The 15462-nt window shown below is 40.5% G+C and overlaps 1 non-coding gene across 1 annotated transcript; it reads right to left on the bottom strand.

Annotated features, from left to right (window-relative positions):
- Positions 1–14552: 14552 nt before the first annotated feature.
- TRNAA-CGC (transfer RNA alanine (anticodon CGC)) lies at positions 14553–14624 on the bottom strand. The gene has a single exon. It is a non-coding gene; the product is annotated as a tRNA-Ala (tRNA).
- Positions 14625–15462: the final 838 nt, after the last annotated feature.

The following is a 15462-nucleotide window of genomic DNA, read 5'->3' as shown; positions in this document are numbered from 1 at the left end:
TTATAAAGAAGATATGTGTGTGCTCAGACTCTCTATGGCCCCATGGACTGTAGCCTGGCAGGCTCCTCTGTCCATGAAATTTTTCAGGCAAGAATACTGGAGTGGGGTGACATTTCCTACTCCAGGGGATCCTTCCAACCCAGGGATCAAGTCTGCATCTCTTGCGTCTCCTGAATTGGCAGGTGGATTCTTTACCACTAATGCACCTGACTGACTGAAGTTGCTCAGTCGTGTCCGACTCTTTGCGACCCCATGGACTCTAGCCTATCAGGCTTCTCCGTCCATGGGATTTTCCAGGCAAGAGTGCTGGAGTGGATTGCCATTTCCTTCTCCAGGGGATCTTCCTGACCCAGGAATTGAACCCGGGTCTCCCGCATTGCAGGCAGATGGTTTACCATCTAAGCCACCAAGGAAGCACCTGGGAAGCCCCTAAAGATATAGCATGTGCTATGCACGACAGGGTTCCCAGGTAGCCCTAGTGGTAAAGAGGCTGCCTGCCAAAGCAGGAGACTTAAGAGATGCAGGTTCGATCCCTGGGCCAGGAAAATCCCCTGGAGGAGGGCATGGCAACTCACCCCAGTATTCTTGCCTTGAAATCCTATAGACCGAGGAGTCCAGTGGGCTATGGTCCAAAAGGTCGCAAACAGTCAGATATGACTGAAGTGACTTAGCACACATGAGCATGTGCTATTAGAAATGTCAAGCTATATATTCATTTCCTCTTGCTATATATACACCCTGGCATTCACCCAAGTGGTTATAAGTGTTGTTGAATACAGACACTTACCCTAAGTTTAGGAAAGGAGTGAAGTCGTAGGTTACTGCTACTAAGTGTTCTACACATGACACTTGAGTCCCACCAGAGTCTTTGATGTATTGCCTCTATAGTGCAAAATATGACATAGCAAATATTCAGCTGCCTAAGATGAGGTAAATGTCTATCCACCTAGCAAGGTCTCTAATTCGCTAACTCAAGCAAGTACATTTTATTCTAGATTACCCTGTATGGACATGTTTCACATTTATTAAACTAGAGTTTAGACCACAGATGTTCTTTGCAGACTGCCACTTTATAATTCAAAATCACTCCAAGTAACTAGTTTTGCGAAGCAAGCTTAGACTTGGCAACTAGCGAGAACACAGATTTCAAATGCCATTTGCACTGCGCAGTTAAATTATTACACATGCCTTTTGGCCAGGTGGCACGATCCACACACTTTCTCCTTTGGCCCCAGCATACGTCTTCCTCTTGTTAGCACTATGCAGAGATACCCTATTCAACCTTAAACCTAAGCATCAGGATCTTTGAGGAATGGAATTATGACTACAGATTGACGGAACGTGTTTTGCTAAACATATTTGGCAACACTTCAGGAAATTCATACAGAAATTTGTACTTGAATTTGTGCACATTTCTGAGCTTGTCTTTCCAGAATTGCTCCAATCAAATCATGTTTATTAAGCAAACATTACTCCTTCAGGATGATAGTATAGACTTTGAAGGAGTCTTATTATTTAAGTCCACTTCTTTGATGAGATTCTAACTGATCTGTAAACAAAAGTAAAACACATGGCAATTAGTGTTACTGAAAGCAGTAAGATAGATAAGTTTAGGCTGTGCCACAACAATATCAGTGGTGGAAATTTTAGAGAGCCATAAGGACAATGAAAGAGGGAGATGAAAAATGCATATGGATTGAGAAATTATAGCACAGAGTTAAATGCATGGACTTGGATCATAAAGTCTAGACTATAATTCTTGCTAAAATACTTAAGACATGTGACCTTGAGCAAGTTAATTAAAATTGCTAAATCTCAGGAGATTTTCATCTCAAAAAAAAATGGAAAAGTAAAATTCCTAACTCATAGGGTTTTGATAAAGTTAAATGAGGTAACAGTGACTAACAATTACAAAACATCATTTCCAATCACTCTTCAAAATATTTTACATTTATTAGCTCATTGAATCTTCCCAACAATTCTATCACTATTATTCCATCCCTTATTAAATAAACAACAGAGATACAGAAAGTATAAATAACTAGCTTAAGGTCACAGCTATTAAAGGAGGAGCTGAAATTCTGACTCCAGAGCTCGTGCCCTTGGTAAGGCTTTAACATGTGTCTCTGCTTATGTAGTCTATGAGATCTGATGTGTGCACAAAATTGTGACCATACCTTAAACCAATTTGTTTCATTTTTTCCAAAAAGGCTAGTCATTTTTCTTGTAGATTTCTGCCCACATAAATGATATTTTTGAGAAATTAGTTTGCAGATGATATCCATCACAATCACAAAGAAGTAAACCATATTGGTAATCCAAAGTCTATAATGATTTGATTGCTTTGCTGCTTCAGTTTGAGTGTATGTATAGGTGTATGGAAGATAAGCAACCAAAGAAAATTATTCATGAGTCTTATATTTAAGCAGTTGTTTACTCACAATGAAGTAACATTTTGTTGAAACATTGCCAAAGTAGAAAATAAATTGCAGAGTCACAGTTGATAGATTCAAAAGGGCATATTCCTATATGGGTTGTTGTTGTTTAATCGCTCAGTCGTGTCTGATTCTTTTGTGACCCCGAGGACCGTAGTCTGCCAGGCTTCTTTGTCCATAGGATCTCCCAGGCAAGAATACTGGAGTGGGTTGCCATTTCCATATATGGGTTGAGTTCTTTCTTAAAGACATGGTAATCAACAACATTTGCTTGTCAGCAAATTAGAGGAGGAAACTGACTAAGACTTTTAATATTCTCCATATTTGTTATTCATACTATCCCGGACAAAATTACTTTTCTCTCCATTTCCTAACATAGAAAAAGGGAAAATGTTCTACTGCCTTTGTATTTTAAGTAGTTTGCTGCTAAACATCTTTATTTCAAGAGAGGGGAAACAATCATTGATTATGCCAATCATATAAATCTATTTACTTAGTGAGAAATATAAAGTTGTCTCAGTCTCCTTATTTACTTCTTGTTTACTCTGGAAATTGAGTAGCATTATATTAAGGAAGCATGCATTTATATATAATTTTCTGCATGACAGATTACTTACAGATGCATCACAACTTCTGAAGGGCTGGTTTATTTCTAACATAAACTGTAAAAGCTAAACTGCTCAGAAATGCAGATATCACTCTGAAAAAGTCAGATCTCAGCCTCAATCCTAATAAATTGGTTTCTCTGAAGAATCTCTAATTTTTGGAATAGTAACTGGATATTCATAGAGAAGACTTGGAGCAATATGAAACACCACGATGACAGAATTGCTATCTTAAGAAATATGAAATTAATAGCATAGAGAAATGGCTTTAAAAATGCATTATTAATAGAGAAGCTCCACTTCTCAAATGCTTTTTTTCAGTTACTCTTGCATTATAGAGAAATAGAGATTTAATAATGTATAGCTTAATAATGCCTGTAATTGGACATTTTCACATTTACCAACCTCAGAGTTGCAAAGTCCAGAATATTATCCCTGAAGGAGGTATTAAATGATCTTTAAATACACAAACATCACAAAGTGTAATGTATTTTACTCCAAAGGTAAATACAAAGGTATTGAGAGCACCCCCAAGGGGGCACCAAGTGAATGTGAAACTGTGAAGACCCCCCCATCCACAAGGTCATCAAGACTGGGGACTCTCCCCCAGCTTCACACACATGTAAGGAGAAAGCACCTGTCTATGGCCAAAAGAAAGAGATGACAGTGCACAATCCTCCAGTTAATTTTGGAAGGTGTTTTTGTTCCCACCTTCCGTCACATCCATTGCTGTTTGTGAAATGGGCTCTGAGTGATAACAGCAAGTCTAGTTGACATCATCATAGGTGGCAGCTTCAAATGTGACAAATACCATCAAATAGCAAAAGAACACATGTGGGGAGTGCTCAGCAAAGACTCTGCAGGACAGACTATAGCAGCTTTGACAACTGGAAATTAAATCTTTCTCAGCATGTTGATGGAACTAGTACTCTCTTTTTACAGGTTGGATCACAATAATTGCCAAGTAAAAACTTAAGTAGTTGAAACTTCCATAGCAATCCAATGGTTAAGACTTCCCTTCCCAATGCAGGGGGAGTGGGTTCAATTACTGGTTGGAGAACTAAAATCCCACAATAGTTCATGGCCAAAAAAACAAAAGTATACAACAGAAGCAAAATTAAAACAAATTTAATAAAGATTTTTTAAATGGTCTACATCTTTAAAAAATTAAAAAAGCAAAGTAGCAAGCTCAATTAATAGTAGCATACTCATTTCTTGAGTATGCAAATTGAACACATAGACCTGTATATTTAAATCTTGATTTTGAGCATTGCTTGTACACATGAAAGAAATTTCAAAATAAAATCAGCATTTATCATATTTAGGAAGAATTTCTTCCAGACCCACATCTGAATAACATTGTTTAAACAGGAGTCCCCAGCCGCCAGGCCATGGACAAATACCAGGCCACAAAGCAGGAGGTGCGACTGCTAGAAGCTTCAGCCCTATTTACAGCCACTCCCCATCATTCTCCCATCACCCTCAGAGGGAACCTTCCAGCTTCAGAAAAACAAGCTCAGGGCTCCCACTGATCCTGCATTGTGGTGAGCTGTATAATTATTTGGTGAGTTGTAATGATAAGAGAATAGCAAGAAGAGATAAGAAAGCCTTCTTCAGTGATCAATGCAAATAAATAGAGGAAAAGAACAGAATGGGAAAGACTAGAGATCTCTTCAAGAAAATTAGATATACCAAGGGAACATTTCATGCAAAGATGGGCTCGATAAAGGACAGAAATGGTATGGACCTAACAGAAGCAGAAGATATTAAGAAGAGGTGGCAAGAATACACAGAAGAACTGCACAAAAAAGATCTTCATGACCCAGATAATCACGATGGTGTGATCACTCATCTAGAGCCAGACATCCTGGAATGTGAAGTCAAGTGGGCCTTAGAAAGCATCACTACGAACAAAGCTAGTGGAGGTGATGGAATTCCAGTTGAGCTATTTCAAATCCTGAAAGATGATGCTGTGAAAGTGCTACACTCAATATGCCAGCAAATTTGGAAAACTCAGCAGTGGCCACAGGACTGGAAAAGGTCAGTTTTCATTCCAATCTCAAAGAAAGGCACTGCCAAAGAATGCTCCAACTACCGTACAATTGCACTCATCTCACATTCTAGTAAAGCAATGCTCAAAATTCTCCAAGCCAGGCTTCAGCAGTACATGAACTGTGAACTTCCTGATGTTCAAGCTGGTTTTAGAAAAGGCAGAGGAACCAGAGATCAAATTGCCAACACTTGCTGGATCATCAAAAAAGCAAGAGAGTTCCAGAAAAACATCTATTTCTGCTTTACTGACTATGCCAAAGCCTTTGACTGTGTGGATCACAATCAACTGTGGAAAATTCTTCAAGAGATGGGAATAGCAGACCACCTGACCTGCCTCTTGAGAAATCTGTATGCAGCTCAGGAAACCACAGTTAGAACCGGACATGGAACAACAGACTGGTTTCAAGTAGGAAAAGGAGTACATCAAGGCTGTATATTGTCATCCTGCTTATTTAACTTATATGCAGAGTACATCATGAGAAAAGCTGGACTGGAAGAAACACAAGCTGGAATCAAGATTGCTGGGAGAAATATCAATAACCTCAGATATGCAGATGACACCACCCATATGGCAGAAAGTGAAGAGGAACTAAAAAGCCTCTTGACGAAAGTGAAAGAGGAGGGTGAAATAGTTGGCTTAAAGCTCAACATTGAGAAAACAAAAATCATGGCATCCGATCCAATCACTTCATGGGAAGTAGATGAGGAAACAGTGGAAACAATGTCAGACTTTAATTTTTGGGCTCCCAAATCACTGCAGATGGTAATTGCAGCCATGAAATTAAAAGATGCTTACTTCTTGGAAAAGAAGTTATGAACAACCTAGATAGCATATTCAAAAGCAGAGACATGACTTTGCTGAATAAGGTCAGTCTAGTCAGTTCAGTTCAGTTTAGTTGCTCAGTTGTGTCCGACTCTTTGCGACCCCGTGAATCACAGCATGCCAGGCTTCCCTGTCCATCACCGACTTCCAGAGTTCACTCAGATTCACGTCCACTGAGTCAGTGATGCCATCCAGCCATCTCATCCTCTGTCGTCTCCTTCTTCTCCTGCCCCCAATCCCTCCCAGCAACAAAGTCTTTTCCAATGAGTCAACTCTTCGCATGAGGTGGCCAAAATACTGGAGTTCAGCTTTAGCATCATTCCTTCCAAAGAAATCCCAGGGTTGATCTCCTTCAGAATGGACTGGTTGGACCTCCTTGCAGTCCAAGGGACTCTCAAGCGTCTTCTCCAACACCACAGTTCAAAAGCATCAATTCTTCGGCACTCAGCCTTCTTCACAGTCCAACTCTCACATCCATACATGACTCCTGGAAAAACCATAGCCTTGACTAGATGGACCTTAGTCAGTAAAGTAATGTCTCTGCTTTTGAATATGCTATCTAGGTCGGTCATAACTTTTCTTCCAAAGAGTAAGCGTCTTTTAATTTCATGGCTACAATCACCATCTGCAGTGATTTTGAAGCCCCCCAAAATAAACTCAGACACTGTTTCTACTGTTTCCCCATCTATTTCCTATGAAGTGCTGGGACCGGATGCCATGATCTTCATTTTCTGAATGTTGAGCCTTAAGCCAACTTTTTCAATCTCCTCTTGCACTTTCCTCAAGAGGGTTTTTTGTTCCTCTTCACTTTCTGCCATAAGGGTGGTATCATCTGCATATCTGAGGTTATTGATATTTCTCCTGGCAATCTTGATTCCAGCTTGTGTTTCTTCCAGTCCAGCTTTTCTCATGATGTACTCTGCATAGAAGTTAAATTGGCAGGGTGACAATATACAGCCTTGACGTACTCCTTTTCCTACTTGAAACCAGTCTGTTGTTCCATGTCCAGTTCTAACTGTTGCTTCCTGAGCTGCATACAGATTTCTCAAGAGGCAGGTCAGGTGGTCTGGTATTCCCATCACTTTCAGAATTTTCCACAGTTTTATTGTGAATCACACATTCAAAGGCTTTGGCATAGTCAGTAAAGCAGAAACAGATGTTTTTCTGGAACACAATTGCTTTTTCCATGATCCAGTGGATGTTGGCAATTTGATCTCTGGTTCCTCTGCCTTTTCTAAAACCTGCTTGAACTCAGGAAGTTCACAGTTCATGTACTGCTGAAGCCTGGCTTGGAGAATTTTGAGCATTACTTTACTAGAATGTGAGATGAGTGCAATTGTACGGTAGTTGGAGCATTCTTTGGCAGTGCCTTTCTTTGAGATTGGAATGAAAACTGACCTTTTCCAGTCCTGTGGCCACTGCTGAGTTTTCCAAATTTGCTGGCATATTGAGTGTAGCACTTTCACAGCATCATCTTTCAGGATTTGAAATAGCTCAACTGGAATTCCATCACCTCCACTAGCTTTGTTCGTAGTGATGCTTTCTAAGGCCCACTTGACTTCACATTCCAGGATGTCTGGCTCTAGATGAGTGATCACACCATCGTGATTATCTGGGTCATGAAGATCTTTTTTGTGCAGTTCTTCTGTGTATTCTTGCCACCTCTTCTTAATATCTTCTGCTTCTGTTAGGTCCATACCATTTCTGTCCTTTATCGAGCCCATCTTTGCATGAAGTGTTCCCTTGGTATATCTAATTTTCTTGAAGAGATCTCTAGTCTTTTCCATTCTGTTCTTTTCCTCTAGGCTATGGTTTTTCCTGTGGTCATGTAAGGATGTGAGAGTTGGACTGTGAAGAAGGCTGAGCACCAAAGAATTGATGCTTTTGAACTGTGGTGTTGGAGACGACTCTTGAGAGTCCCTTGAACTGAAAGGCGATCCAACCAATCCATTCTGAAGGAGATCAGTCCTGAGTGTTCTTTGGAAGTAATGATGCTAAAGCTGAAACTCCAGTACTTCAGCCACCTCATGCGAAGAGATGACTCATTGGAAAAGACTCTGATGCTGGGAGGGATTGGGGGCAGGAGGAGAAGGAGATGACAGAGGATGAGATGGCTGGATGGCATCACTGACTCGATGGACATGAGTCTGAGTGAACTCTGGGAGTTGGTGATGGACAGGGAGGCCTGGCGTGCTGCAATTCATGGGGTTGCAGAGTCGGACACGACTGAGTGACTGAACTGAACTGAATGATAAGAGAAACAAAGTATGCAATAAATTTAATGCACTTGAATCCTAAAACCAACTCCCCCAGCCTCGGTCCATGAAAAAATTGGCTTTCGAGAAATCCAAACCTGGTGCCCAAAAGTTTGGAGGTCACCATTTTAAACAGTTGTTTAAACTCTCACCTTGCAAATAGATTGCTATGAATATGCTAAATTGGCTATGAATCATGAACTACTAGTGATATTCATTTCTATGTCCTACTTAGATTATGTGCTTTGTAAGGACCATAAATGCACCATGGGGTGTTTATTCTGTATTGGGTAAGAATATCTAATTACTCTTCTATAATTTTGACTTGCATGTGAAGTGTTTATGTTACATATAAAGTAACATAACATGTATGACATTTTAAATTTTTTTCAACTAAGTATAAATTCCAGAAAAAAGTAACCACTCAATATGTAATTTACATCTCACTTTTTTTTTTCCTCTTAGGTGGTAAATACATAAAATATAACAATCTGTGTGTGTGTATGTACGTGCACACGTGTGCTCAGTCATATCGAAGACTCTTTGCGAGCCGCAGCCCTCCAGGCTCCTCTGTCTGTGGAATTTTCCAGGCAAGAATACTGCAGTGAGAAATGACATCATTTCTTCTCTAGGTGATCTTCCTGACCTAAGGATCAAACCCACACATCTTGTGTCTCCTGCACTGGTAGGGGAGTCTTTACCACTGTGCCACTTGAGAAATCTGTAACAGTCTACAAATGTGCAAATAAATCCTCAACTATATGCTAATCTCAGGACATCAATCTGAGGAAATCAATCTGAGGAAATCAGGAAGAAAAAGCCATCACAAGTTACAGAAATAAGAATGTTTATGTACAAGGACCAGAGACTGAAGGAAATTTAAGTGGAGTCATATCTGGAAGAGCTGCAAAGTGAAAATGTGTGGAGGAGCCCCTGGATCACTGGCAAGTGGGCTGGCAGTCCAGGACATCACACAGCACTGGGCTCCCACAGCACCTGGGTTAGTGGGTCTTCTCCTCTGCAAACACCTCGGGTCTGAGTACCAACGTGCTTTCTGTTTGACTTACTGATAAAGAGACAGATTATTAACTAGAGCCCAGATTTTAGCGGTTCTATAAAAGGAGAGGAATTGAATTAAGGTGAAGATAAGCAGGTTGGGCCCAGAATAGTTCCCCCCGCCTCTACCAGGCATTTGAAGTGAGTGGGAAATCCTCTTCTCACAGTGACGACCTGATCTACTTCCTCACTCAGCGCGGCTGTCTGGGCGTCATTCACAGGAGTGCTCAGATCAGAGCTGGGGCTCAGCTGAATTACCATTCCAGGGATGCAGTTTCCAGGAGATTGGTCTCTTTTTCTGAAGCTTACCTCTCTGGACATTGTAATAGACAATAATTTGCAGTTTTCTAAAGGGTGCTTATGGGTGACTGTTTCATGCCATTATTCAAGACAGACATTTCTGTCAGTGTGTTTCAGCAATTACAGAATACATTCAAGGTTTTTACCATTAAAGTTAAAACAACAGGAGATCCAAATCACCATAAGCATCTGTTTTTCTCCTCTAGTGATCAATACTTGTCGCTGTTTAATCGCTAAATCGTGTCCCGTCTCTTTTGCGACCCCATGGACTGTAGCCTGCCAGGCTCCTTTCTCCATAGGGTTTCCCAGGCAAGTTTATTGGAGTGGGTTGCCGTTTCTTTCTCCTGGGATCTTCCCAGCCCAGGAATCAAACTTGTATCTCCTGCAGTGCAGTCATATTCTTTACCACTGAGCCACCTGGGAAGACCAGTGACCAATATTAGAAATTCTTAATTCAACAATAGATTTTTGAGTGTATAAGACATGTGATGTGTTATAAATTGTCAAGTATAGCTTGAGTGTGATTCTAGCATAAAAAAATGTTAGAGGAAGAAAACTTTGAATTAAAAAAAGACATAGCCCTCGTGAATACATATCTGTGTATACAGAGTGGAAACAGTGACAAAATTTACTTTGGGGGGCCTTAAAATTACTGCAGATGGTGACTGCAGTCATGAAATTAAAAGATGCTTGCACCTTGGAAGAAAAATTATGACCAACCTAGATAGCATATTCGGAGAAGTCAATGGCACCCCACTCCAGTACTCTTGCCTGGAAAATCCTATAGATAGAGGAGCCTGGTAGGCTGTAGTCCATCAGGTCGCTGAGTCAGACATGACTGAGCAACGTCCCTTTCACTTTTGACTTTCATGCTTTGGAGAAGGAAATGGCAACCCACTCCAGTGTTCTTGCCTGGAGAATCCCAGGGATGGGGGAGCCTGGTGGGCTGCCGTCTATGGGGTCACACAGAGTCAGACATGACTGATGTGACTTAGCAGTAGCAGTAGCAGCAGACAGCATATTAAAAAGCAGAGACATTACTTTGCCAGCAAAGTCCATCTAGTCAAAGCTATGGTTTTTCCAGTAGTCATGTATGGATGTGAGAGTTAGAAGAATTGATGCTTTTGAACTGTGGTGTTGGAGAAGACTCTTGAACATCCCTTGGACAGCAAGGAGATACAACCAGTCCATCCTAAAGGAAATCAGTCCTGAATATTCATTGGAAGGACTGATGCTGAAGCTGAAACTCCAATACTTTGGCCACCTAATGTGAAGAACTGACTCATTTGAAAAGACCCCGATTCTGAGAAAGATTGAGGGCAGGAGGAGAAGGGGATGACAGAGGATGAGATGGTTGGATGACATCACTGACTCAATGGACATGAGTTTGAGTAAGCTCCAGGAGTTGGTGATGGACGGGGATACCTGGTGTGCTGCAGATATTGCATATACTTTTGGCCAATTCAAACACTCCCCAATTCATACCTTTGAATCACAGGTGCCCCCGACTCTAGCACTAAACATCTGCAATAACAAAAAACAGAACAAATAACTAATAATAATAATAACAAAACCCCAGGTGCCTCATAACACCTCATGATAACCACCGTAGATGAAAACATACTCTTATCATATAAACTTTATTTTTGTCACATTTTAATTATTCATACACTATGAGGTCATGGAAAACATGAAGAAATCTGATAGATAATAAATAAAACAGGACAGTTTGAAAAGATATGTACTGCATGATGTACATGAGGACTTTATTACCATCTCAATTTTTCTATAAATGTAAAATGGTTTATAAAAAGCATGCAGATAAGGAAGAGATGATCTCTGTTCTCTGGGAGCTCACAGTCGAAAGAGGAGACACATGGCCAAGGAACTGCAATCAGGTGTGATAAGTTTTGTAATAAAAAGAAGCATGGGGTATACAAGAGTTCAGTGGAGATGCATAGACTAATAATAGCCTGCAGACCTGAAGAAGCTTGGAGGAGAGAATGATTCCAAAATAAATGTTAGAGAATCAAGGAAAAGAGGAAATGAAAAAATGCAAAAAGACATGGAGTCTAACCTTAAATAGTTAGCTTCCTTGATCGCCAGTCTCAAGAGCAAATTCCCTAGACTTTTGCAGTCATCCCAACTCTGATTGAAAGTTTCCTTCCGGGCTTTAGCTCCTGCTCTCTGACTCTGCATCACTATTAACTCTCTGCTCCTATCTAATGTGGATACATCTATCTCTGTAGCAAGTCTCGCACCACCTGGCCTCTGCTGCATGTCTTGTCCCTTTAGGGACGGTGAACACGTTTTTGCCTCCTTCAGTGGCTCTGCAACCTGTCTCCCTAACCTTGGAAAACTCTCAAGCCTTTTCAGAAGTTTCCAACCTTTTCCAAACTCAAAACACTTTTACCACACTCTGAATTCCATTTGAATCCTCTTCAATAATTTTTCTTAAAATATTTCATTTTGGGATTATTTGTGTTTTCATGTAGTTATATATTTTTCAACAGTTATAGTTCAGAATTTGGGGAATTCTTGAAATTCTTTGTTTTAGAATTATAAAGCTTCATGGATACCATCTTTCTATCATTTAAGAGAAGGACACAATAGGAACTCACATTTATTGATTGCCAATGTATCAGGAAATCCGCGAGGCATGTAAAATATGTCAACTTTTCAAATCCCCCCAAATGCAATTTTCTGTGAAATACAGCTGTTGAGGGGTGCTGATAGGCTACAGTCCATGGGGTCACAACGAGTCGGACACGAGTGAAACAACTTATCAGGCACGCATGCAGCTGTCAAACCTTACCAGACACTAAGTCGGAATCCTGAGTGTGGACTCCAACTAGCAACAAAGCCCAGACTCTCTCTGCTCTGGCTTCTACTACCTCCTATGTGCAAGCGCGGGAATGGAAACCCATATAAACGAATGTATTTCACAACAGTATAAAGCTGTTTAGCCTCAAAGCCAGACTGCTTCTCCTTTCTGTTTAGTGGCCACACTCCTTGTTAGACATACCACCGGAGGCAATTTTTTAGTGCCCTGGTTCACCAGTTTCCTCAACTTTAAAATAGGGCTTAAAATAGCACCCACCTCCTAAGGATGCTCTACAGAATGAATGAGATGCTGGAAGTGAAGCCAGACACGTAGCAAACTCTGTTGCCAGCATTGTTACCATCACTGTGCCAGATGTCACGCTCTTTCCTTTTTTCATGTCTGTTCTTTCTGTGGCATAGAAAGCATTCAGTAGCTATTTATTTGTTTTATGGTTTCAGCTTTTACTTCTGTGACAGTCCTCTCATTTTCCAGAATACGAAAAAAAAAAAGTGGAATCGCATTTGACTCCAGTTCAAAAGCTTGACAGTTCAGTCACACCTAGGTGCTGAGAGAGAGAGAAGGATGTAGTTAAGGCTGTCAGGAAAATACGAGGATTGTCACAGCTTAGGCAGGTAGTGACAGGGGCAGAGTCAGTGCCCGGAGCACTTCTCCCCTTTTCAAACATCTCAGGGCACTAAGGAAAGAACCCTGACATTGAGAGCATGCTGAGAAGAGATACGATTTCAAAGGAAGCAATAAAATGTGTAATAGATATTCGTAATTAGAGAGACTGCTTGCTTCTTGTCTCAGGTTTAATAGCTTCTCAAAGACTGTGAATAAGTTAAGCGAGTTTTTAATATTCCTCTGAAATATGAACCCATGTACTACCTTGGGTTACATAATTAAAAATGTCTTTGATCTGACAGGCTTAGATTTATCCTAGCAAATTATGCGATGAACAGCTCATCTTGAGGATTTATTTATCATGCAAACAAGCGAAGGCCATCAGTGCCAACTTTTGGGTGAGGTTCAGCACGGAGGGGAAACTGAAGCTTCATTCGTTTCAAATATTGTCAAGTGTTATCCAAGAGGAAAGGCTGATTGGCATCCCAAGGGTTATCTTAATTCTGTTCACATGAGATGCATAAATACAACTCAGCAGATGACAGGGGGAAAAAAACATGCCAAAGACTCAGGAGACCCATAATGCAGGAGAGGAGGACTTGCCAGCGACATCACTTGATTTTGTCATTGCATCATGCTAATCTGAATCCATGTCACTATTGTTTCCCCCAAAAAAGATGGAATACTCTTCAAAATAGAATAATACTTCATAGCAGAGAATGAACAATAAACACATGCATCTGTGTGATCATCAGTGATGACCTCTGTGGTGTGCAGAAAGTGGACCACCTTCAGTTCCAGGTCCTAGCAATGCCCAGGGTCAAGAGGTTTCACTTGTGTGGGTGGGGAGAACCCAAAACTTATCCTAAGATTTGAGTCAACTTCCTCTCCACCCAAGATATACAGGAGCTTTAAAAAAAGCTTTTATTCTATATGCCCTTGTATATGGTGATCGAAATTGAGATAGCTATCAAAGGCTTGATCTCAATGAATCCACTGTAATTCCATGAATTATACTACAGTTAAATCATGTAATCATCTAGGATAATAAAGCAATAATAAAATAAGGTAGTGCTGGAACAGTTAGCTTATATAACTTTGCTGCAAATACTAACATAATATTACAGTGGCAAAGAATCAGTCATAATTGAGTGACAGAGCATGCACGCATTACAGGTGCAGATACTTTAGAAATAAGGACTGTTATAAATATCTTTGTTGTACTTTTTATTCTTTAAGTGGGTCATGCCCATAGCATAGCAGGTAAGTTCCTGTCTGACCATTTATATAGGTTTATTAAAAGAAGGTGGATGTTAACAGAAATGTATATGAATCAAATAGAGTAATAAAGATTTGTTGGAAAGGCTATATTTTTATTTTGTATTAATAAAAACTATGTTATTAATACTGAAAGAAGATGCTATCACATCATTAGCATTACACATAGTTCATTGAAAATGGTAGAGTGGTACCTGTAATTTATATTAATATGTAACACTGGTGACATGTCCTCCTGTGAAGTCATGTTTTCTTAAAAATGAAACTAAAAAACAAACCAGCACCATTTGTTGAAGGACATGGAGATGCCAGGGATTGAACCTGGGGCCTCATGCATGCGAAACATATGCTCTACCACTGAGCTACATCCCCAGCCCTGGAAGGAGGCTGCCAGGCTGATGAATCAGTGCACTGATTTCTTAGACAATCTCTCCAGGGAACAAAAAAGCCCTGAATTCTCAAAGTTTCAAATTCCCATCACAGAGCATTCTGAAGCCTTCCTGGGGGACCTATAAATTTTGTACCTTCAGTGTGGAATGTCCTGATACTTTATGGCTCACCACCATGCTAGTTTCCCCAGCCTTATTTATAGGGATGATGAAACACCATCTCCCTTCAAAATTTATCTTATTTATACAGTTTCCTACTCACAGATGCATGAAAATATTTTAGTTGTATTCCATAATTTCCCCATTACTTTTATTGCTGTTGTTGTTGTTTAGTTGCTCAGTCGAGTCTGACTTTTTGCAACCCCATGGACTAAAGCTCACCAGGGTTCTCTGTCCATGGGGTTTCCCAAGCTAGAATACTGGAGTAACTGGTCATTTCTTTCTCCAAGGGATTTTCCTGACCCAGGAATAAAACCCATGTCTCCTGCCTTGGCAGGCTGATTCTTTACCACCGAGCCACCTGGGAAGCCCATAGGAAACGAAAAAAGGAAAAAATCTCTCCTTTCTTCCCACAGGTTCATGACTGGGTGCTGCAAATAAGGCTGACAAAGGGAAGATTAAGAAGAGGAAATCAAAGTTTATTAGCATGTGCACGGGGTTTACATAAGGAAGAAACCCCGTGATGAGGAACTCAGAGGGGTGATTAGAACCTGGGACTGTATATCACCTTAAAAGGAGCAACATGCTTGTAAGAGACACAGGTAAGGGGGTTCAGGCGTTTAGGGGTGCAGACTATGGGAGGGTAAGCATACGGAGGAGAC

This window comes from Ovis canadensis, chromosome 23 (genome assembly GCF_042477335.2).
Source record: "Ovis canadensis isolate MfBH-ARS-UI-01 breed Bighorn chromosome 23, ARS-UI_OviCan_v2, whole genome shotgun sequence".
Classification (NCBI taxonomy): Eukaryota; Metazoa; Chordata; class Mammalia; order Artiodactyla; family Bovidae; genus Ovis; species Ovis canadensis.
The sequence above is the reverse complement of the archived record's forward strand: the minus strand, read 5'-3'. Positions and strand labels throughout refer to the sequence as shown.